The 6,000-nt window shown below is 46.5% G+C and overlaps 1 protein-coding gene across 1 annotated transcript in view; it reads right to left on the reverse strand.

Annotated features, from left to right (window-relative positions):
* Window positions 1-5,994, reverse strand: part of LOC118167198 (rho GTPase-activating protein 20-like) — a 39,052-nt gene extending 33,058 nt beyond the window's left edge. The window contains exon 1 of the mRNA XM_035326448.1: window positions 5,873-5,994. The gene's annotated coding sequence lies outside the window, so the exon portion shown is untranslated. The remainder of the gene's footprint in view (window positions 1-5,872) is intronic.
* Between the last annotated feature and the right edge of the window lie 6 nt (window positions 5,995-6,000).

The raw sequence follows: 6,000 nt of genomic DNA on the forward strand, positions 1-6,000 counted from the left end.
GCATGAATGGTGGTCCCCAAGAAAGGTCCCAAGTTCCCACCTTATGAATAATCAATCTTGTTGCAAGCAAAACATCAGTGAGTAACAGTCCTCTTCAACAAGTAACTGCCAGCAGACTTTGTTGCCTGTGAGTTTAAGCCTGGTGTTTCACATGAATGTACAATGATTAAATCATTTTATTAGCAGCTTAGACTTGGAAGAGAACTTGCAAAGAGGCAGCTCTGTGCATCTGGATTCCATTAGAGCTGAACATTAATCCCTTTATGACTTATAAGTATCCCGTTAGTGCTATACAGACTTGCAGTTGTTAAATTGCATTCTTAGAGCTGAGTGGCTGAAAAAACGGGCTAATAACAACACCTTTTTCTAGCACATGCACCATGAAAGGCAATTTCTGCTTTCTGTTGTTTGCTCATCTGCCTGTCAGCAACAGGACGGCTAACACACTTACTAGTAATATCCCCTGATGAACCCCTCCTCAAAACTCATTTTAGGTTTGTGCTGAATTGCAGGATTTAATCCCACAGAAATTTGCAGTTGATGAAAATGAGCATCCAAACATCATGAATTTCAGTGGAGCTGCAAGTCTAAAGTTACATGAGCTGGGCAAATAAAAGCAGACTTTGGCTCAAACAATTGCACATTTTTGCCAGTTTTTTGTAGTTGCAGGAAGACATTAGGGGTGTAACACTGAAAAAGGCCAAGAGAGACATCACTGAGCAGCTAGGCAAAAAGATCAGGAACGGAAAGGCAGGCTAAGGTCCATGTAAAAAAGAAGGTGTGAAGGAGGGGCCTGAAAACAGCCTGAAGAAATGCCAGTGGACTGAGAAAGGGAAGGAGAGAGGCTAATTACAGAGGACAAATAGCTCAGAGATCAAATAACCTGGAAGTCAGGATGGTCGGCCAAGTGAGGCTCACAAGGAAATATGTACATTCTTACAGTAAAAAAAACGCCTCTTGCTACGAACCAATGCAAATAAAGTTGTGTAGTGTTAAAGAACATCTTCCAGTTTTTGGATGGCAGAAGAGATGGAAAAAGAAAAGCAGTGAAATGAAATTATTCCCATTAAGACCCTTGCAAGAGGCTGTAATAATTATCCTATGGGAGCAACTGGTGCAGGCTACTGCAGAAAGTCATAGATGAGCCAAGGAGAAGAAATGATTAAGGCAGAAAACACCTTGTTTCACTCAAGTCCATGATACAATGCCAGTGCTACGATTTATAAGAGTGGGTACAGCATCACCAATGAATCAGACAAAGGCTACATACATTAATGACTCTGCATATCCCGTGCACGGGCACAGGCTTGGATCAGGGAGGCATTTTTGCTCTGTAGCACAGGGAGGCATAAAGTAGCCATGGGGACGCAGAGGTCGCAGCCAGCCTGCACTGGCACTGGGGAGCGCAAGTGGCCGTGGGGCTTTTCTGACATGTCACTCTCTATGCCTGTATTTCTGGTGCAGTCTAAAGAAGCTGGCAGTGGAAAACTCTGAGAAACATTCTATTTAAAGATGATTCTTCTGATTCATATATTTTTCCTCACCTTTGTTTTTCCCCAGTACTTCTTTTTCACTTTTGCCTTAATCTTTACAGGAACTAGCATGAAAACTCTATCAGCTTAAGCTAGGACAAACATAGGGGACATTAGAGGGCACACAAGACCCCAAAAGCTTCCTAACCTGTCCCTTATACTTAATTCCCCATCACTTGGGTTTAACACAGGTTTATGTGTAAACTCATACCTCCAGTCATGAGCGCTGTGGGTCTCTGAAAAATACTTTATAATCTGACAGAATGTTTCTGATTTTGAGGAATCCAGAGCAGAAAACAATTGTCCAGCAGGATTTACAGTAGAACTATAAAGATAGTGCTTATCTTTTCCACCACTTAGCTGTTAGTCCCTATCAGCTTTATTAATTTTTAATGGGAAAAAATTGCCATGTGTAGCCTGTTTATTTACTTTCCTTATGCAAACACATGTGCACAGACACATGCACACATAAACATACATGCACAAAGCTCTTTCGTTCATAAACTTCCCAATAGACACTGCAGCCAACTTCAAAACCAAACCAAGCCTTTCAATTGGAATTATGAAAAATAAGTTTTAAATCACAAAAACATCCTGTTTTGCTTCAGTTTCTCTCTCACATGCCACAGGCTGGACTCCACCCTGACTGTTTTCAGAGGGGCTAATTATGAGTGCCAGGTTTTGGAAACTTTCATGTCATTATCTGTCCTGCCATTTGCTCTGAGAGAAATGTGAGAAGGGGTAGCACAGTGTGGACAAGAACAGAGAGACTGACCCCATGCCCATGCACACCCATCCCTCTTTCAGTCCTTTCTCCCACAGCTCTAACACCCCTCATGAGAAAATACCAAGAAAATGAACAAAAGAGTGTTTTTGTTTGTTTGTTTTGTTTGTTTGTTTGTTTGTTTGTTTTTGTTTTCATCACAGCAACTGCCTGTTCTTTGGCTGAAATGGAGAAAGTGCGGTTAAGCAGACTTTCTATATGCTGTTCAAGGCATAAGTAATCATAGTGAAGATGCTTTCACAGGTAAGTCAAAGTGAGTATTCTAAGGAGATGCCAGGTCCCTTACCAGAACGACATGGAGAAGCAGGGAACTGGCAAGGCTGGATTTCCATGCTTTATCTGAGAAAGTAACCATGCAGATCACTTGTGTACCATACTGTAGTAACTCCTCTAGATGACCTCTGTGTATCAGCTTCCAGCCAGAGGATACAGGCTGTCTCCTGAGCAGTGCTGCCAAACGGGTGATGTGCTGCTGGTGCTCTGGAGGCTGCTGAGGGGTGTTTGTTTGAGATGGGTACAGTCAGATGTAGGTGTGACAGTACACAGCTGTAAGTGGGATGCTGATGCAATAACAGTACAAGTGACTGAGTGCTGCTGTAGGAATCTACAGAGATGTGTGCTACTGGGGTGCTACTTGCTGTGATGATCACACCAGCAAGAGTGGAGTAGTGAGTACTATTGGATGAAGTTGAACACAACAAATACAGGAGTCTGGGGTGTTTGTGAGGGTTCTGGCAAGTTAAAGAGGGTGAAAGAGCAAAGGGGTGGTGAACCTGTGGCAGACAGGAAGTTAGAGTACACCATACTGGTGTGATACTGTCCATGAGGGACTGGGAAAGGATCCAGGAGAAGGATCATCAGAGCCCCAAATTTGCCCAGCAGCATCTCTTCTCATTTCTGACAGTAAGATACAGTTTTCATATTGAGAAGCCAGTCTCACAGCTCTGGTGCACAGATGTACAAACTACCAAGGAAAATGCATCCCCCCCCCCCCCGCCCCCCCTTTTTTTTTTTTTTTTACAAAAAAAGGAATCAGAGTCTCCCATATTGCAAGCAGGAGGCAATCTGGGTTCCCTTATGGCTAGTCATAAGGAACAAATGCATACTAGATCTTAAAGCTGCTAAGAGAAACCATATCTCCTCACACTCCTCAGCATCTCACACACCTATGAAGTAAAACCAGCCTGACTACAAATGTCTGAGTCACATCCACTCATTACAGTCTAGAACAGTTCTAAACCTTGGAGCCTCATTTTCAAGGACAAGGCCACAGGCTTCCCATTTCTGGGCCAGCTGAAGTATAATGAACACAGCAGAAGCACCAGGAAGCATAAATTGTCCCTTCTGATAATCCATGCTGACCAAACCTAGTCACATTAAGTGATTTGTGTGGGTTCAGCCAAAACCTAGAATGTAGCAGCACTTAAAGACAAATCAAGAAAAAGCAACTGTGTCCAATGCTATTGGTGGAAAGACCTTCACTGATCACCACCAAGAGTCTACAAGGCTCGCTGAGACTATCAATGCCTCCATGAGACGCCTGTTGATAATGAGGTTGTACACCGACCCAGCATGTGGTGTTGTGTTTGACAGGGATGCCCTGAAGCAGCAGACTCGCAGCAAATGCAAGTTTGTTTTAAGCAATAAAATTTAATATTTGTTTTTCTCTTGAAAGGACTCTATGTTAATTTTTAAAACATCACTAGAGGGCGTTAAATAAATAGGTTTCCCAATAAACCCAACTACCTGTATAGGTGGAGAGAAAGTTGTTTAGTTGCAAACCTTGCTGGGAGGAGAGGGGTTAAAACATCTGTGCACATCACAATGACCTCCTGACAACTTTCTCTCATATTCACAAATGAAATGCTTCTCTTTAATTGTGTGTCCTGGAGAACACCAGCCCAGGGACCTGTGAAATGCACCCCAGAACTTCCCTGAAGCTGGGCATGAGCTGTGTCAGGTGTCTGCACGACAATGGGGCAGCTGTCCCATGACAGAGAACACTGCCATTAATACAAAGCCCATCGAGTAACGGTGGCTTAATTAGCTTAAAGTCATGCTGAACAAACTGATGATCAGGTTGTTGAAGAAAGCACTGGGAAGGCTGGGGTGCTGTGCCCTGTAGCGCACTATGCATCCCAGGCAGCACAATTCATGGAGAAGCTGTGCGCTCCTGCAGAAGTGGGCAGCCACAGCCCAACTGCTCTGGCTGAGTGAGCTAACAGCCAGCTGCAGTGCTGAGGCAAAGAAAAGGCTGTTTGAGGCCCTTGCTTTCTGTATCTGCAGGTAAAATAGATCACAGCAATGCTTTGGATTACACAAAAGGCATCAGCAGAGGGTCCCATTAGGAAAAGGAATGTTAAGGGATGTTCTGAAAGTAGAAGACAGGAAGGAAAGGGAAAACCAGACATCCCTATCTCAACTGCTCCAGTTAGGGCTTTGTAGGTGAAAGCTACAAGCATCCCCAGAACAGGCAGTAAAAGGTGCAATAATACTTCACTGGACTGTATGGATCTTTCCAAGTCTCTCTTGGTTGTGGGCACTCTCCAGCTCTTGGCAAGCACTATTAGTATTACAACTAACTGCAGATTTTTTTTTTTTTAATTATTATTATTATTTTTTTGTTTAATTGAACTCACTATTTATTCCAGTGGAAACAGCCTCCAAAGAAAATTGTTCCACTCAGCTACTGTTTGTTCTGGATGTTTTTTTCTGAGAATTTCAAACTGTCATTTTGAGTAACATTTACGGTTTTCCCTTATTTTCCATTATTTCAGCCTAACTCCAAGCTAGTTTGATAGTCTATTGTTTGCCTTACTGCTTTTAAAAGAATCAGTAGAGGAAACTGCCATTCAGCATGGGCTGAGCATCTCTTCCCCACCAGCATGCTCTCGGCTTTGTTGGAGCTCTTCACACCAGAGGAGACAGCAGTTTCTCCTGGCAAGTCTAAAAACACGAGGCAGTAACACATGGGCTGTTTTGCCTGTCACAATGACCTGACACAAATGTTAAACGCATTTGATGGGTCTCCTGCAATAGTACGTAGAGGCAAAAGCGCTGCGATTCTGCCACCACTCTGGAGAAGCCTACTGCGAACATGCCTCAAGCAAAACCGCTCTCAAAACTGCGTGCTGCGGGAACTTTCCGGCTGTTTCCTTCCTGACCCGTCCCACGACAGACGGATCCCCGGTTCCACGTGCGCACCCGCACCCGAGCTCTCCCGCCTCCCCCTGCCTCCCTTCCCTTTCGCAGCCGGGCTGAGCATGCCAGCCCCTCGGCCTCCCCTCCGGCTGTCGGCGGCTTCCCCAGCCCCAGCGCCTCCTCGCCCGGCTCGGCGGACCCTCCAAGGCGCCCGGCACCACCTACTCGAGGGACGCCACCACCTCCGGGGTACGGGCGGAGACCCCCGCCCCGCGAACCCCGCGACCTCCCGCAACTCTGCGGGAGACCGGCGGGGGACCTGCCCGCGAAGCGCGGGCGGGAGCCGACGGGGGGCACCGGCTTGGCGGAGGCCGGTCACCCCGGGAGCCGTCAGCACTGCCGCCGCGGTACTTGCCTGGCTCCGCGCGGAGCCCGCGGCGCAGCTCGGGGCGCTGCGGCCGAGTCATGCCCGCGGTCGGGGCGCGGCGCGCCGCATGGTGCGCGGCGGCGGGAGCTGCGCGCTCGGTGGCGGCGGCGGCGGCG

Source organism: Oxyura jamaicensis, chromosome 4 (genome assembly GCF_011077185.1).
Source record: "Oxyura jamaicensis isolate SHBP4307 breed ruddy duck chromosome 4, BPBGC_Ojam_1.0, whole genome shotgun sequence".
Taxonomy (NCBI): Eukaryota; Metazoa; Chordata; class Aves; order Anseriformes; family Anatidae; genus Oxyura; species Oxyura jamaicensis.